This window comes from Macrobrachium rosenbergii, chromosome 7 (assembly GCF_040412425.1).
Source record: "Macrobrachium rosenbergii isolate ZJJX-2024 chromosome 7, ASM4041242v1, whole genome shotgun sequence".
Classification (NCBI taxonomy): Eukaryota; Metazoa; Arthropoda; class Malacostraca; order Decapoda; family Palaemonidae; genus Macrobrachium; species Macrobrachium rosenbergii.
The window spans coordinates 51,755,999-51,773,194 of NC_089747.1; positions in this window are offsets into that span (position 1 = coordinate 51,755,999).

The window sequence follows — 17,196 nt, forward strand, 5'->3', positions numbered from 1 at the left end:
TCAACATGACTTCGCTGGAGATTAACTTCGCTCAAAAGGAAGAGAACCGCGTAAACCATGTCTCCCTCAAAATAGAAATAACACCAAATCCCTACATTGTTGGGACGGAAGCAAACATACTATTTATCAGAATCCGTGCTAACCAAAAATGCACTTTAGGGTAGTCCCATTAAGTTTTAGATAATGTAAAAACGAGATGTATTCCAAAACGAATAACCCCCTTTTTATTCGGGACTTCTTGCAAAAGTACATTACCGCTAAAGTTTGAAACAGTGTTAAGGAAATTAACAGTAAATATTTCTCGCTCCCCAATGTAATCTACGTGATTTTCTCTCATGAGAAATCACCCATTTTCTATTCAACTCAAAGCTCTTTCAGTATTAAACTAAAACTATAAATTCTGTGGCAATCTTGAGGGTCAATTCGATCTAATCCTTTGACTTGTTGTGATTACCTAATCGACACGTAGTTGCTAAGAATTTATAGAGTACGTGTGAGAGAGAGAGAGAGAGAGAGAGAGAGAGAGAGAGAGAGAGAGAGAGAGAGAGAGAGAGAGAGTAAAGTAACGAATACATAAATATCTAGAAAGATCGCCTTGAGTAAAAAAGAAAAAGGAAACCATTCCTTTAACAATTTCTTCAGTGAATACCGTTGTTGTAAGATGACTGCTTACAGACTCAGACATCGTTTGGTATTACAGAACTGCTGCTTTCATACCGGATTCAGTGGTTTTGTTCAGTTTATTTTTAACAGCATTGTATTTTTTTATTCTTCCTATCTATCTTTCAATTATTTACAATTTTTACTTATTGCTGGCATTTTTTAATCTTATTTATGTCAGTAGTATTTAGTATGCACTCCCACATTATATATTGAATGGGTATTATCGAATACTGAATGAGCATATTAGACTTTCAGTTGTAAGTGCCATTTTTTTATTTACTATTCTTGTCTATTGATCTGCTTGGTTTGTAAGCGTCACTGCGTTTTGAGCAAATATCTAAATTAACAAATAATCCTTACTTTACATTTAAATGGGTCTTTATTCGCGTATTGCAAAGCAAAACCTTTACGTGTTTAGAACTATGAACCACCAAGTCTTATTATTCATGGGATGATGAAATCTAAAATTATTGATGTTATTTTTATAACCTTACGTAAGGATCAGCAGTGAGCCTTGAGAAAAATAATGGTCTCAGTACCAAATGAGATATGTTTCTTGTTCTCCAAATAACGAGGGAGCCTTAAAAAATAATGTCTCGAAATAATTACTCAGATAAAATTACCTACATTAGGAAATGGATAATCGAATTGCACGAAGAAACTAGAAAGGTACAAACTATTTAGGAATTAAATGATCGATAAAGCCAGACGTTCAATCGGGCTAAAATCCTTCTGCCATAAAGAACTTAGTCGTCATAGGCCTCAAATTTACATTGAAGTTTTATTAGGAAATAATATATGTGTGTGTGTGTGTGTGTGTATGTCACAGAGAGAGAGAGAGAGAGAGAGAGAGAGAGAGAGAGAGAGAGAGAGAGAGAGAGAGAGAGAGAGGTGGAATATGTAGCGGGGCTGTATAGCAGCGGTAACGGATAAAAACTGTCATCAAAAGCGAAATACGTCGGCATCAGGAAGATCCCCAAAGAGCCTTTTGCGTGGAAGGAAATTTTCAAAGAGAATCATTTTTGTTGTTAGTCAGACCTATAAAGAATTATCCCCCTCGAAAAAAAATGAGAATCCTTCAAAGATATTATTATTGTAGGAAGTCCGCGTCCAGTTCTGAGAATTTAACTTTCATCTTATATATACCGATCTCTCTCTCTCTCTCTCTCTCTCTCTCTCTCTTGAGAAAAATAAGGCAACAACCAACAACTCGGATATGCTGTCTCCAGCTGGAGCTGGCTTCTTCTCCCTTTACGATATTAGAACCTTGAGGCACACAGAGAAAACCTGGGGTGAAGCAGTGTTCCTAATGGTCTTCTCCTGGGAAGGACGTTTTATTTCACACTTCTATTTTTATCGAAGAACGTTATGGGCAAAAAAAAAAATTAAATAATAATAATAATAATACACAGGAATAACAGAAGGAAAGTGATGTTAAATAAAATAGGAGTAATCCTTGCATGTTATTGCATATTAATGAGAAAAGTTAAGATAAACAATTCACTTTACCAGTGATAATTTATCTTTATATTTTACGGCTATATTAAAGTCCACAAAGACTGGCGTACAAAAATTTATTAGTTCCTAAACCAAACAGATTTATATATATATATATATATATATATATATATATATATATATATATATAAAAGGATGCTGTATAAGTGGCATTGTCCTATCTAAATGATATATAATGGCGATGAAAATACCACGCAAGATTCATCGGCATGGTCATCAGCGTTCATGAGTCGTAGCATAAACTCTAAGCTTATAAAAGCGTGGCCAAAGATGGATGGAAATAGTCCATAGGCTATCTGGTAAATCTGAGCTAAAACCTCCTTGTTCACACACCACCAAATACTACTGATGAAATAATTACCTGAACATGTTCATATGGCCCGAATAATTATGTACAGTGACCGACCACCTGTTTCTCATTAGTTTTGTTGTTCAACACTGGTTTTTATATGGAAGGTCTCCTCTTTCAGCTGTGAAAAATCGATCCTGTCGCCCGACTAATGTGTATATACATATAATATATATGTGTGCGTGTGTGTGTGTGTATGTGTGTGTGGATATATGCGGCATTATTTCGTAAAATCCAAAATATATTTACAGCTGGAGTTTTTAAGATTTATGTAAATGGTCCAAAATATAGATTATTTACATTTTTAAAGTGCTTTATTTGATATTTCTATTTTCTTAAAACTACGCATAATCTCCCAGTCTGTCAGTTTTAATCTTAATGTAATACCTCTCCTATCGCAATCACCTTGCACACACAGAATCATACTGTGTAATATCTAATTGTGCTTCTCCCGACAACAATTTTAAACCCTACCGTTTTAAGTTAAAAATATTAATATCACAGTATTAATGCCGGAGGGTTATACTATATTTAAGACTCAGTAAACAGAATGGTAATCGTCAATGTTAAAATGTATAGTAAAGGGAATGTAGGTATCATAAAACTTGACAGCTATGTCGCGCATTTTATTAAAAATACCCTAACAAAAATTTAGGTAAGGTAAAATATACTATAAAAAAATTTTCTATTTGAGGACCCGGGTCAGTTTTTCGGGCCTACATATGAAGATGTACTTAAAAATTCTCAAAAAGTTTTATATAATATTTTCCATACATGGTTTCTCACAGCGTATTTTTCAGTGTGAATCCAGTTATGTTTTTCATATTTTACTGAAAAATAGGAGTTATTAAAACAAGGCTACAAAAAATCATACTAGAAACGCAGTTTTTTGAGAATTTCGCCTCGTGCTTGTTTAAAGAATTTTCATCTGAAAGTTTCCTATTGTCTCACTAGATAAGTATCATTACTAGTGTTGTCCTTTATTGTATTTTTGATATTTACATTAACTCCTATTTAAATTCAAAAAAAATTCATAATCGTTATCACGGAAATATTCTTTCTTTTTACTGTCACCATAAAGCGCTGGAAAAAATCATGAACAAGCTTGTTATGCAGCAAGCATATTAAAAAAATATTAGTACTCACACACGCATGTATATATATATATATATATATATATATATATATATATATATATATATATATATATATATATATATATATATATATATATATATATATACATACATACATACATGCCACACACACACATACAGTATGCATATACGAAAATCTTATTCTGATTGATTACTAACTGCTAGGTTACAGTAAAAATAGAATAATTAAATTCTAACCTTTATACAGTAATAAAAAAAAATATTTTGCTAAACTTATCAAAGAACTGTAGATAACCACATGTAAGTCACTCATTGGGAATTCTTATTCGACCTCGTTTAGATATTTTGCATAACCGTACATTATGTTGATATTCAAGCGGGAAATTTCCTACTAAATCATTTTTACTGAAATATACCTCCACTTCCAGTAGGTAAAGGTAGCACTCTGAGATTTATTTTAAGATGTATTTTATTATATACATACATACATATATACAAATACATATGTATAATATGTGTGTATGCATATGTATATATGTATGAATGTAGGTACGTCTGTATGTATAGCAACAGATTTGTAAAAAAAAAAAAATATATTGCGCTAAAAGTATTTTGCCAGCCACTGCGAAAAAAAAATTAAGAATTAATGAAAATGGATGAGTTCCTCGCGTGTTATTGTGACATCATTAAAATCTTCATATCTGCTCTCCGGAATTAAATTTTATTCGTTGTTCTCAACATTTCTTAAAATAATACCAACTCTCGCAAAGAGCTTATTGACGTTCAAAACTCAAAAGCGAGGTAACTTTACTCACCCAAATGGAGGAAGTAGATTTGACAAATAGTCGGTTCTGATTTAATTGCTTGCACGCCGGTAAAAATGTAATGGACTCGTGGTATGAGCATAGTGAGATGAGATCCTCTTTGGTCTATTTGCCGAATCCGATGGCTTATGGAACTGACGCCTTCAGATAATACGTTTTTTTAACCTTTTTCGAATGAGAGATATTTTTTCTGATTCCGTCAAAACTATAAAAATAAGAGAGCAAAGGTAGCAATAAAAGTACTGTTAAAAAACAACAAATATAAAAAAAACCATAAACCTTGAAATTGAATTTTTTGTTTTAATTACCGCATCTCAATTCGAAGGTTAAAGAACGTTTTAGTGTGAATCTTGCAGAAGTAAGTATCAAAATAATCAAAATCTTTTAATCAACCCCTGGTGTCTATTCGTTTCGCTTTAATGACTTTTGGAAGATTAAATTTTCACAAATATACAAGATGAAATCAAATCCATACATGTAAAACATACAAACGCAAAGGTTCAAACTTATTATGTTTTTGCTTGTAAACATATATTCTTTCCTGTCAGAAGATAGTTCTCACTCTATTGAATTTCCATGTTGTTTTATCAGCATTTGTGCTCAGTGTTGTTCTGTAATCTCACCATTACAGGAAATATTACCAGAGCTGAAAAGACTAACAGTCTTTTAGTGTAAAATTTCCTTTTGTATGACTTTTATTTATTGGAAAATTTTCAAAAATCTTTTTCGAATATCGCCAGCTGATGTAGTCAACGTAATCTATATTCCATTAAAATATAAGCAATGTAACCTATGATAAGCCTGTTCAGTTGACTATTTTACTCTCACTCTGTATTTCAAATGTTCGTTTCTGATTCATACTTGATACATTTTGGGGCGGTATACATATATGAATGCAAATAGAATAAGATATTTCACAAAAAATTCTTTGTGAAAGGTCATTGCTATTTGTTCTTTTAATGACTGTCTTCCTGGCGTCACTTTTAGTTTTATTTATTCACTTCTTTCAAATAATGGATATGAAAATGATGGTGGTAGTCAAGAGAAAATGATAGTATAGAATTGGCATGAGAAAAGGAATGATAAAAGCGAGTCCTGGTAAGTCGCAGATAACCAGGGAAGAAAACTGAAGAATTTTATGGTACGATAGAAAATTGGCTTCAATCTTAGTGGAAGGCGATCGGTGGAGAGAAAGGAATATTTCGAAGTCGGAGGAACAGACGGGTGTCGCTCTAACTGGAGGGAAGACGCGCACTGTGCATGTCACCTGAGGAGAGCTGTAGGCTGTGAGTGAGCTCATGGCCCTTGAGGAGGATTGGGGACTACTAGAATGTCAAGTGGTGTTTTGGTTGTGTACCTCCTGCAGCAAGGCGACAAAGAAGAGAGAGAGAGAGAGAGAGAGAGAGAGAGAGAGAGAGAGAAGTAAAATACTTAAATATAACAAATGAAGTAAACGTTTCATGCTGAATTTTTTAGGTAAGGAAGTAATTAGAGGATGAAATAGGAGATCGGCAGTCAGAGACATAAGGGCAAGTGCTGTAGGGCCTGTGCTTATAGTTTTAGTACTACAGAGTCCCATTTGAGTCTTTCCTTACTACTCTGGTGGCGGGTATGAACAGACAATATAGTTATTCCTGAATGCTTTCTAGAGTGAACTTCGATAGTTTCACCGCTGTAATTTCCTTATCTGCATAATCTTTACTCAAATGGAGGGCTTGTAGGCATTCTATCAAATAAGGTTCTCTCTCCTGGGAAAATAGAAGCCGCTAACTATGTTTATTTTAAGTATATATAAATTAAATGACATATTGTAAAAGGAGAAACCCTTCTTTAAATGTCTGACTGTGCGAGAATGTATGTGAAGTGCTTCATACTGAAGTTCTACCTATGATTTTCTCCTGATATTCGTTTTTATATATATATATATATATATATATATATATATATATATATATATATATATATATATATTGTTTTGATATTTAATATGAACTGGATAGCAACTGAAATAATTGTATGGAGGAATCCTAGTCTCTTTTTGTGATGAAATTTCATTTGATAGAGTGCTCATTAATTGGTTATTGAAATGTTTCCTGCTATAACAAAGAGTATTTAAAAAAATGTGAATGAAACAGGTACAAATCCTAAGGTAGTATTGATGAAATATTTTCCTCTGGTAGATCATTACATGAGAGAGAGAGAGAGAGAGAGAGAGAGAGAGAGAGAAGAGAGAGAGAGAGAGAGAGAGAGAGAGAGAGAGAGAGAGAGAGAGAATAGCCAACGAGCTTGAAGTGAGACAGGCAATACTTGAATAAAATAACGTTTCTTTTCCTCTTTGCTCATAAACGTTTTACTATTGGCGCAGTTAAAGGAAACAAATTGAACTCCGATTTATACAGTTTAAATAAAAGTCGACTTCAGAAATGAATATGATTCCGTAAATATAGGTAAGGTTAGTTGTACACGAGAAATATAACGTTAAAATTAATAAAGCCACTAATAAATGTTAGAGATTATTTAGGATTCCACGTCAAAAGATGAGTGTCCTAATGTAATGAAAAATGAGACTGATTACGGTTTTTAATTGATTACGAATTTTTTTATATTGTTTATTTGGTTAGAAAGAAAAACGCAACATTATTGATAAACAGATAAATGCAAAATACCGAAGTATACTAAAAGAACCAAGAGAAAAAATTATTTGAACATATATATTACAATCACTCTCTCTCTCTCTCTCTCTCTCTCTCTTGGTCTAAATGTTTCATAAAAGTATACCTAAAACTCTTCTTCATAAATTATAATACATTTGATGGTTGCGTTTCTGGAATTATCATATGAAATTAACTCATAAAAACAATATCGTAGCTCTATTACGCTGAGATATATCAAGAGAGCCTTAAAACACTTAAAAAAATTACACGTCTATGCTTTTCCGGCAAGAGAGCTTGAACCTGGCTTTAGTGATACAACAGTGACCTATAATTACATTAGTAATTTCGGAATACAGAAAGAAATTACGAAAAAGACATAGTTACTAAACGTATTTTTCTTTCTGAGGAATGATTTTACGTGTTTCTACTCCAATTCCCGTAGCTTTGGTGGAAGTAGCCTGAAATCAGTGAATGGAAAGCACAATTTCTCCTTTCCTTCGTCGATTCTCGTATGGTTGTGAGTTGAGGTCATAAGGTCAATTGAGCGAATAGAATATCGAAACGCTTTCCAACCACATCATTAAGAGGATCTTGAAGATATTCAGTGCTCTCCTCGAGTTTCGCTCTTCAACCTTCGACTTTAGTTTTGAGACGACACTTTTCCGTCTATAAGTTTTCTTTTGAAAGATGTTTCTCTGTCAGTTCCCTTTATACACCAGACGACAAATTTAATTGTAATAACCTATCGATGACCGTGTAACCATTGCCATCTGTACCTGGGTTAAGTCGTATCCTGAGAGGCATTGTTTTTCACAAATTAAAATTCAGTTTCCCGTTGAGTGTGAGCTATTATCACTTCAAGCGATGCCAGCCTTTGACACCATGATTTGTGGGAACATCGGTTATTAATTTACTAGCCACTGAACATGACTGGTTGCCAGTATGGCTATGGCTAACGTACCACAAACACTCAACCTGCTTGTAAGGTTTTTCATCATTCAGTGTATAAGTTGCTTTTCTGATTTAAGCATCCACGTAAATAGTGGAAGTATTTTTCAGTTTTTTTCTTTTTCCTGGAGGGATTCAGAATTACTGACTCTAGATAACCGTGTCTTTAAGCTGTATCAGGGATAAATTATGTCAGGCATCATGTTTCTTCTTGAAGATAATTTGGATGTTTGTGTAACAATTGGTCTTGTCTCCATCTCAGTGGAATTCACATCTTGCCCTAAGTTTTGTTGGAAGTGACAAGTGGCTCATACCAACTGCCTGGAATAATCAGTTATTGTTTATTTATTCATATATTGTATCTACTGGCCTGTTGGTTTTTATATTAAAAACAATAATAATGAATAATAACAATAAGTAATAATAAGTGGTTTAGTTCTGAAGAAAAAAAATATATATAAATCTTCAAACAGTTTGGAACTAAAGTTTCCTGATTTACGAATCGTTAATCCTGTTTAGGTAATTTGCATAGCTATAGGATCTGAGAAACTCTAAGATGGTAAACTTTCTAACAAAATACATATCATTAAATCCACCCAAATTTTGTTATGGCTTAAGTTTACCTATAAAGAGAAATATTTGTGAAAAATATGGCATTAAATTGAGTCGTTTTATCTTTTATTAAGAATGAGTACTATAAAATATAATGCCCTTCATCTATAAAAGTCTTGTATTTTTTTAACAAAATTCTAGTGGCCAGTTAAATCAATATTGTCACTCTTGTGAAATTTACAATGTGAAAAATATAAAGAACTTTTAAAATATGAATTCAGACTTTTTGTGTATTAAATTTCTTGACTGAAATGCAAAGAAATACAAACCATGTGGTAAGATTCCATAACAAAAGATAAATAGAAATAATAATAATGAAGATATACCAATATCCAATTTTAAAAATTATGTTAAATATTATAAATACAAGAAGCATGCACACACACACTCACACACACACACACACACACACACACACACACACACACACACACACACACACACACACATATATATATATATATATATATATATATATATATATATATATATATATATATATATATATATATATATATATATATACATATATATATATATATATATATATATATATATATATATATATATATATATATTATATATATATATATATATATATATATATATATATGCTTCTTTGCATTTATATTTAACATAAAAAAATTGGATATTGGTATATATTCATTATTATTATTTCTGTTTATCATTTGTTAGGGAATCTTATTATATGGCTTGTATTTCACTGCATTTCAGTCAAGAAATTTTAATAAAAAAAGTCTGAATTCATATTTTAAAAGTTCTCTATATTTTTCTCATTGTAAACGTTCACAATATTGATAATAAAGATATATATATATATATATATATATATATATATATATATATATATATATATATATATATATATATATCAGTGAGTTACGAGATATATTTATTGCTATATTATTACCAATTTCGTAACCGGATGGAACTGCACCACCTAGGCCATTCAGAATTGGCACCAGCTTACGGTACACCATCCGTAAGTAATAATAGAAATACTGTTTACCCTGTATCTTATTTCTGTCAGTTTATTAACTCTAAGTGGATGTATGATCGTGAAGTGTCAGAGAAAATGAAATGATTATAACAGTGCACCTTTAAATGACCCAAAGAAAGCTTAATATAGGAGGTATAAATTGTTGGAATAGGGTTATAAGACGGATAGAGAAGAATCAATATAAACTGAATGCTGTAGTAACACCTTCTGTGTTCAACAATATTCAACGTTTTCCTCTTACAGAAGGTTTCCTTCCCTATTATTATTATTATTATTATTATTATTATTATCATTATTATTATTATTATTATTATTATTATTATTATTATTATTATTATTATTATTCTACTGTTCGCAGATTTTCAAGGCATCATATAATACCAATACTGAAAATATCCCAAAGTTTCAATACGTCATTTTTTTCCTTTGAATTCTTAGAAAATGTGCGCTTTGTACGATAATAATAATAATAATAATAATAATAATAATAATAATAATAATAATAATAATAATAATAATAATAATAATAATAATAATAATAATAAAAATGTATTTGTAGCTAGGAATTGTTACAGAAGAAGTAAAATTTCCGTTTGAAGCATTTTGATAAAATGCAGCACACAATTTTCAACTTGTCTTTCTTTGTTATGGAAATGATCACGAGCTAACACTGAAGTAAAAGTTACATAAAAAAAATTACATTACGAATAACTTTGATAGATTAAGGAAAAATACTACTTGTAAGAGAATGATCGAAATGAGACAATAAAAAAATGATTTCAGTCCAATTCATATAATTCTGATATGTGCAAAAATGGGAAAATACTGATAAACAAGTATTTTGCATTTTCTATCAGATATTTTACATTTTTTCTTGATGATGAAAAGACACCGAAGAACTACTCTGAAAGAAGTTCAACTAAAAGTTCCTTGAAAGTCAGTAGCCGTTACTAAAAATGGCATTCCTTTGCCAAGAATACAAAAATGCCAACTGGAAGGTACAGAACAACAAGAGAATAATGGGAAACACAGCAAAATATTCAAGAATGACCTGAAAGATAAAATCACTGACTTAATTAAAATTTAGTTATCTGATATATATTTTCTATGTATTCGTATGTTTAATATATATTTCTTTGTTAAAAATGTTAACCTTGTAAAAAAAAATTTTTTTTACCAAAAATGTGAATTATTGAGTCGTGCTTCTTAAAACATTTGTTGGTGGTCAGTCACCTTCTTTGTAAAATCCTTTATTTGTCCTGTCCCTGTTTTTGAGCCGTTGAGCCTAATCCTTTGGGATGTCTGCTAATTCATTAATCGTGTTGGATTCCAGGTACATATTTTTTCCTTTGTAATCCCCATCTGCCATTTATACGAGCCTTCTTTGTAAAACTTATTTTCATTTTTCTTCAGTCTGCTAAGAAAAGGACTAACGTCGAAAGGCCTTGCAGCACCGTTGTTTCTCTTCCTTCGTGGAATTTGTCTTTATTTCATATATATATATATATATATATATATATATATATATATATATATATATATATATATATATATATATATATATATATATATATATATGTATATTTGTGTGTGTGTGTGTGTGTGTGTGTGTGTGTGTTTTACAGTGGTTCACAAACTTCAAAATTGGTACCAAATCCCCTATTTCATTGGTTATAAATTAGGTCATAGATAGTGATCTGAATCATCCTCACATATTTTAGGTCCACTATGCAACTTTTCATCCTTACTAGAATTCCATCGTCTCTAAGAATTCGATTTCAAATGGTTCTCTTATAACAACTATGTTTTTCTCTGTGTTTCTCTCTCTCTCTCTCTCTTCTCTCTCTCTCTCTCTCTCCCTTTTATAGAGCTAAAACTAATACGGTTCCCGTGGTAAAGCAGGAAGGAGTAGTTTTTCGCCCGTGATGGAATTCCATCGGCCTCTATCAGGTTGTGTTTAATTGTTATTGTCAAGATTTTTTTCGCGTCTTTAGGTTTTCTTACTTATTATTTTACGCTTTGCCCATTGTCGATAAAGAAAAAACAATTTCCTAGCTCGTGATACAATGTTTTGTTATTGAACTCTTCTGAGGTTTACAGCATGGCGAAGATACCGCGCATATCCGAGGAATGTTTATTCAGGCAGAAAGATATTTCCAAACCTTTTTTTTTATATTGCAATGAAACTCATAACAAATCTTTTATATCTAGATTTTCACTTATGCTGTTTAGTAAATTTTTGGAAAATAGCTTCTTTGTCTCAGTGGTTTTCATATATTTCAAGAGGATGATATGAGTTTATTTTAAACCACGTTTCCCTTCTGGTCGGTAGGCAATTAAAGAAGATGAGGTGAAAGTGTTGCTATAAGGGTAATTATTCCAAATAAATCTAAAAATATTGGGGTTGTTACAGTTAAACAAATAAAAGTTTCAAAGGTATATCATCTCTCTCTCTCTCTCTCTCTCTCTCTCTCTCTCTCTCTCTCTCTCTCTCTCCTTACAAAGGATGTATATGTTAGCCCTTAGCCCTTTTGTATATATATATATATATATATATATATATATATATATATATATATATATATATATATATATATATATATATAAAGTGACTATCTGCTCAACATATACATGAATTACTGTCTACCTATCAAAGAAATCATACCAAAACTTGCCAGCTGACAATGTTCACCCTGTATGCTGAGGGTAAATGTCTGATCAATAAATTTCCAGATAATTTATCATGTTTTATCTAATTTGAACCCCAAATAAAATATATAGCTTTCTACTGTATACACTGGCTGTTATTGCCAATTTTAATTTCTTGTTCTTCAGAACTGCAAGACATTTGTTTTTTAATATAAATTTTCTTTTAATTCATGTTGAGCAAAATATTATGATAATTAGCGGTATAAAAATAAATTTCTTACTTATTTACCACACTTTAAGTATCTTATAATTTCATTCAAATAAAATTTATCGAAAATATTATTTAGAAAAGACATCAGCGGATTCCTGGGATATATTTGTAACCCTAACATAAATATGTGTTCGTATTCAATAACTTAAAAAAAAAAAAAGCCTTGGATGTGCTGGTACTAAAATTTGCACATATTTCTTTACGTCTTGCAAGTCTGCCAAAAAAGAGAGTTGTTTATCAATGAGAGTTTAATTGAATCATTCCATAATTTTGATATTAGCTAGCGAAAAACATATTTATACACTTTTCTTCAGCGGTTTACCATTCTTCATAATATTTTGCGAAATGACATGAAAATAACAGAAATAGAATATTGGTTGACATCAAGAACATATCGAATAATAAAACATCAAAAATAAAAATTTTTGTTGTGCAGTTTAAAAGATTTTTAAACTGTCTTGAGTAACAGGAACGGATTATGAGAATATATATTTTCCCAAATTTTTCATCAGGTTATGAATACAGATATTTACTAAACGGACAAGAAAAACTGGGTGAGGGAATATTTTTAGGAATGTCTAAATTTTGTGAAGAATATAGGTATGCTCTTGTCTTTACACACACACACAGACACACACACACACACACACACACATATATATATATATATATATATATATATATATATATATATATATATATATATATATATATATATATATATATATATATATATTTACTATCACATTTGTACGTGATTCATTTATCACACATTACCACAGGTGAGAAATAATAGACGGGGTGTAGGTCCTGACCTGTTTCGACTTTATTTCAAGCCATTGACGAAGGACTGATGCATAGTATTAGAAGTCACAAATATATATACTAAGGAACAGTACTGACGAACATACACAGCCATTAGAGACACAAATCCAGCCACAGGCCTGTGTCAAGGTAGGAGTGGCCTTCAAAACTCATTTGGCTAAAAATCACAATATACTCTCAGGGGACAATACTGATAAACATATCGACCATAGGCGACCTCAGATTCACACTTGACAGGTGTAAGGGAGGCGGAGTTTAGAAACTCATTACCACTACTGCCCCCGTACTGTGTGTACAAATATGATAATCTTATTTTCATACATCTCTACTGTCATCCTTAAAATTTAAACAATTTACAAATTCCTTTTGATATTAAAGGATCAAGTTTATACATCCCTTGACTGATATTCATATTATGGTTGTAACTTTCCTTTATAAAGCTAGATTCAATGATATTCCTTTCCAGTGCATTATTAGAATATACAATCCTTCTTGCCCCTTCCCAGTTGATAGCATGATTGTTCTCACTATCTCCCAAAACACCCATTCACTATCATAGAATTCAACAATCTTAAGCCGTGTATTTACGATCAAGTTTACCTGTCATTTCTTCTGTCAGTTCATCGAAACTGCCATTAAAACTTACATGTAGATAACAGTTTGCGGGCAGAGACAGTCCGCTCACCAGAACAGAAGAACTGATGGTCTTATCTAAATAATTCCGACCGACTGACAGGTAGTTGCACATGTGGACAGGTTAGCATCAATTTCATGACAGTCTGCAGCTGTGTTTCACCTGGGAATATCTCAGACTCTCTGATCAGAACATGAATAAATTATGTATAGACGTTATTCATTTCACTGTCAGACCCTCCAATGCTATTTGTAGGCCGTTATTAGTCCAAATCATACAATACAAATTTTAAACAATATTTCCATGTGATACAGACAATTTGGTATAGGCCTAGGCCAATGATGTCTTTTTATATGTGTTGCTATAATGAAAGTAAACTTCACTGTCCAATTCATAAACAGCTGAACCAACCTCTCAGTTCTAATTTAAATTCATCCATTAATATTGTATGAGAATAGATGTGTTTTTTTTAATAATAAATATTTACTCTATACTCTGTTACACCTTTTTACTTCTTTCCTGTTATCAAGTGAATTGCTGCAACAGTTAGCGTTCCACCCCCTCATCATATTAAGGAAAAAAGTGCCAAAACACTTTCCTATATGGCTAACCTCAACTCGTGATGCATATTCTTTATATTGGTTACAGGGACGTTTTTAACATATAACAATAAATGACAACTCATTATCTTTACAATGACATCAAAATCCTTAATGTAGAATTGAGTATAAAGTTACACGGAATGTTAGATAAAAATTACCGCTATGTCCGTACAGCATCTATAAACTTGGTCAATTCGTACCTGTGGTAATAACGTAATCATGAATCAAACAAAATCTTAACCTTCTTGGAGGAATGTTAGGCAATCGGTTATTTAATTTTTTTAATAAATAAGTGTTGAAAAAGACAGAAATGAATATATATCATTCAAATATATAACAATAAACAATAACTTTATTTTCATAAATGATTGGAATACTATTCCTTATCGTGTATGATTGCATCAGCAAAAGGTACGAAACTCTCGTGTTGTGTACGCTGTGAACACTTCGAAACTGCTCGAAGAGCAGTATTTGCCATTTCTTAGTTTAATACATATTTGAACCGTATTCATTTACCCTCCATACTCGTAAATTCTGCAAGTGCGTTTCCGAAAAGGATTTCCAAATGTAATGATCTACACTCCTGTAAAGTTTTAATCTAGAATTTTCCGTCATTATCTTCCAAGTAATCAGTACCAAGCAAACGTGAAAAGAAACTCTTCTTCTGTAGGCAGTGATTTGCCAATTCGCACAATAATTATTTCCAACTGTCAACCACTGGAGTGTCCAAAGTTATATTTCGAATATTCCAGACCTCATTTAAACTGGCTTTATAACGAATATCTCATTATAATGAAAGCATCACCGTAACGCCATGAAGCAGTCATTATAGCAAATTCAGAGGGTAAAAACGAAGAAGAAACTCACGAATTAATGAGGAAATTCGCATTTGTCGGGCTACCATACGTCTGAGGGATTGCACTGGGAGGAGTTTAATGATGCCACCAACAGAAAGTTGGAGCTTTCCACCCAAGTTACTCGTGACTCCCATAATGCTACTGAAGAAAAGGTAGACTAAAAACGAAAATTTTATTTGTTTTGTCTGTGTTTGCGTGTCTGTCACGGGGTAGGGGTCTAATTTGGGGTTAAAACCTTTCTGGAGTGACATAGAGGCCGTGTGCAAAATTTTGTCTGGGTCTGTCAAGCGGTTCGCATTTCTATAGTGGACAAACAAATATACAAACATTCAATCATCAAATATATGGAGCACATAGAAAACGCCAAAATGTGGAAAATAAAGCCTATATTTCAGAGACCAAGCTGCTCCGTTCTCAGGCAAATAGTGAATGAGAAAAAGTTAAAGAAAAGCGGTATCCACACCAGAAGATCCATAGGTCAGCCATTAATCACCCAGTTGACAATTTCTCTTTAATCTTCTTAATCGCTGGTTGAGAAATATTTTATTTATAATATATATATATATATATATATATATATATATATATATATATATATATATATATATATATATATATGTGTGTGTGTGTGTGTGTGTGTGTGTGTGTGTGTGATGTTTGTATACGTATGTCCGCATTTATTAAATACTGGGTTATGCCACAGTCACAATGCACACCAAAATAATATCAAAATTATTATTATTATTATTATTATTATTATTATTATTATTTATTCATTTAACAAAAGCTCTAGGAAAAATATATATGCATATATATTTATATTTATACATATATACTGTATATATATACATATATATATGTATATAAATGTATATATATGTATATATATATATGTATATATATATATATATATACATATATATATATATATATATATATATATATATATATATATATATATATATATATATATATATATATATATATATATATATATATATATATATATATATATATATATATATCTACGATATGACTCATGTACCAGTTTGATCTTACGTCCATACTGAAATTCAAGTCATTCATGAAAATTATTTTCTATTCACAATTTACCACATTATTTCCCAAATATAAGTCAGGAAATTATACCTTATTTATTCCTAGTCCAGACAAAAATTCACCTGGTTTTATAACCCACTTCATGAGATGTCCAATTTCGTTGCTGGAAAAGAAGGCTTTGGGTCAAAACGCCCTAGAAATTATATTCCTCTACCACCGCATATTCACCCCCTTTCATCTGGGCTCTTTCATGAACAGGATAATGATGACGAACCTCTCACTTTCATGTGCCGCTCTGACAGCGAACAAATAAGCCTCAGTCGTGACACACTGCTCCATTTTCTCTCCTCTGACCTGCCTCTTGTTAGAGCTTGAAAGGATCCCCGGTCGTGGCGATGGCTCTAGGTGGCTCTATCATGCTGTGACGTGTAAAAAGAGGGGCAGAATTTAATGAAAGTAATACTGAGTTTCTCCCCGAGAAATTCTTGACCGACATCCAATTAAGTGTGGCTTTGCTTCACGCCACATTTGTCCGTGTATATTTCAACAATCGCACGGAAACACATACACACATACCCACAAGCTAACATAC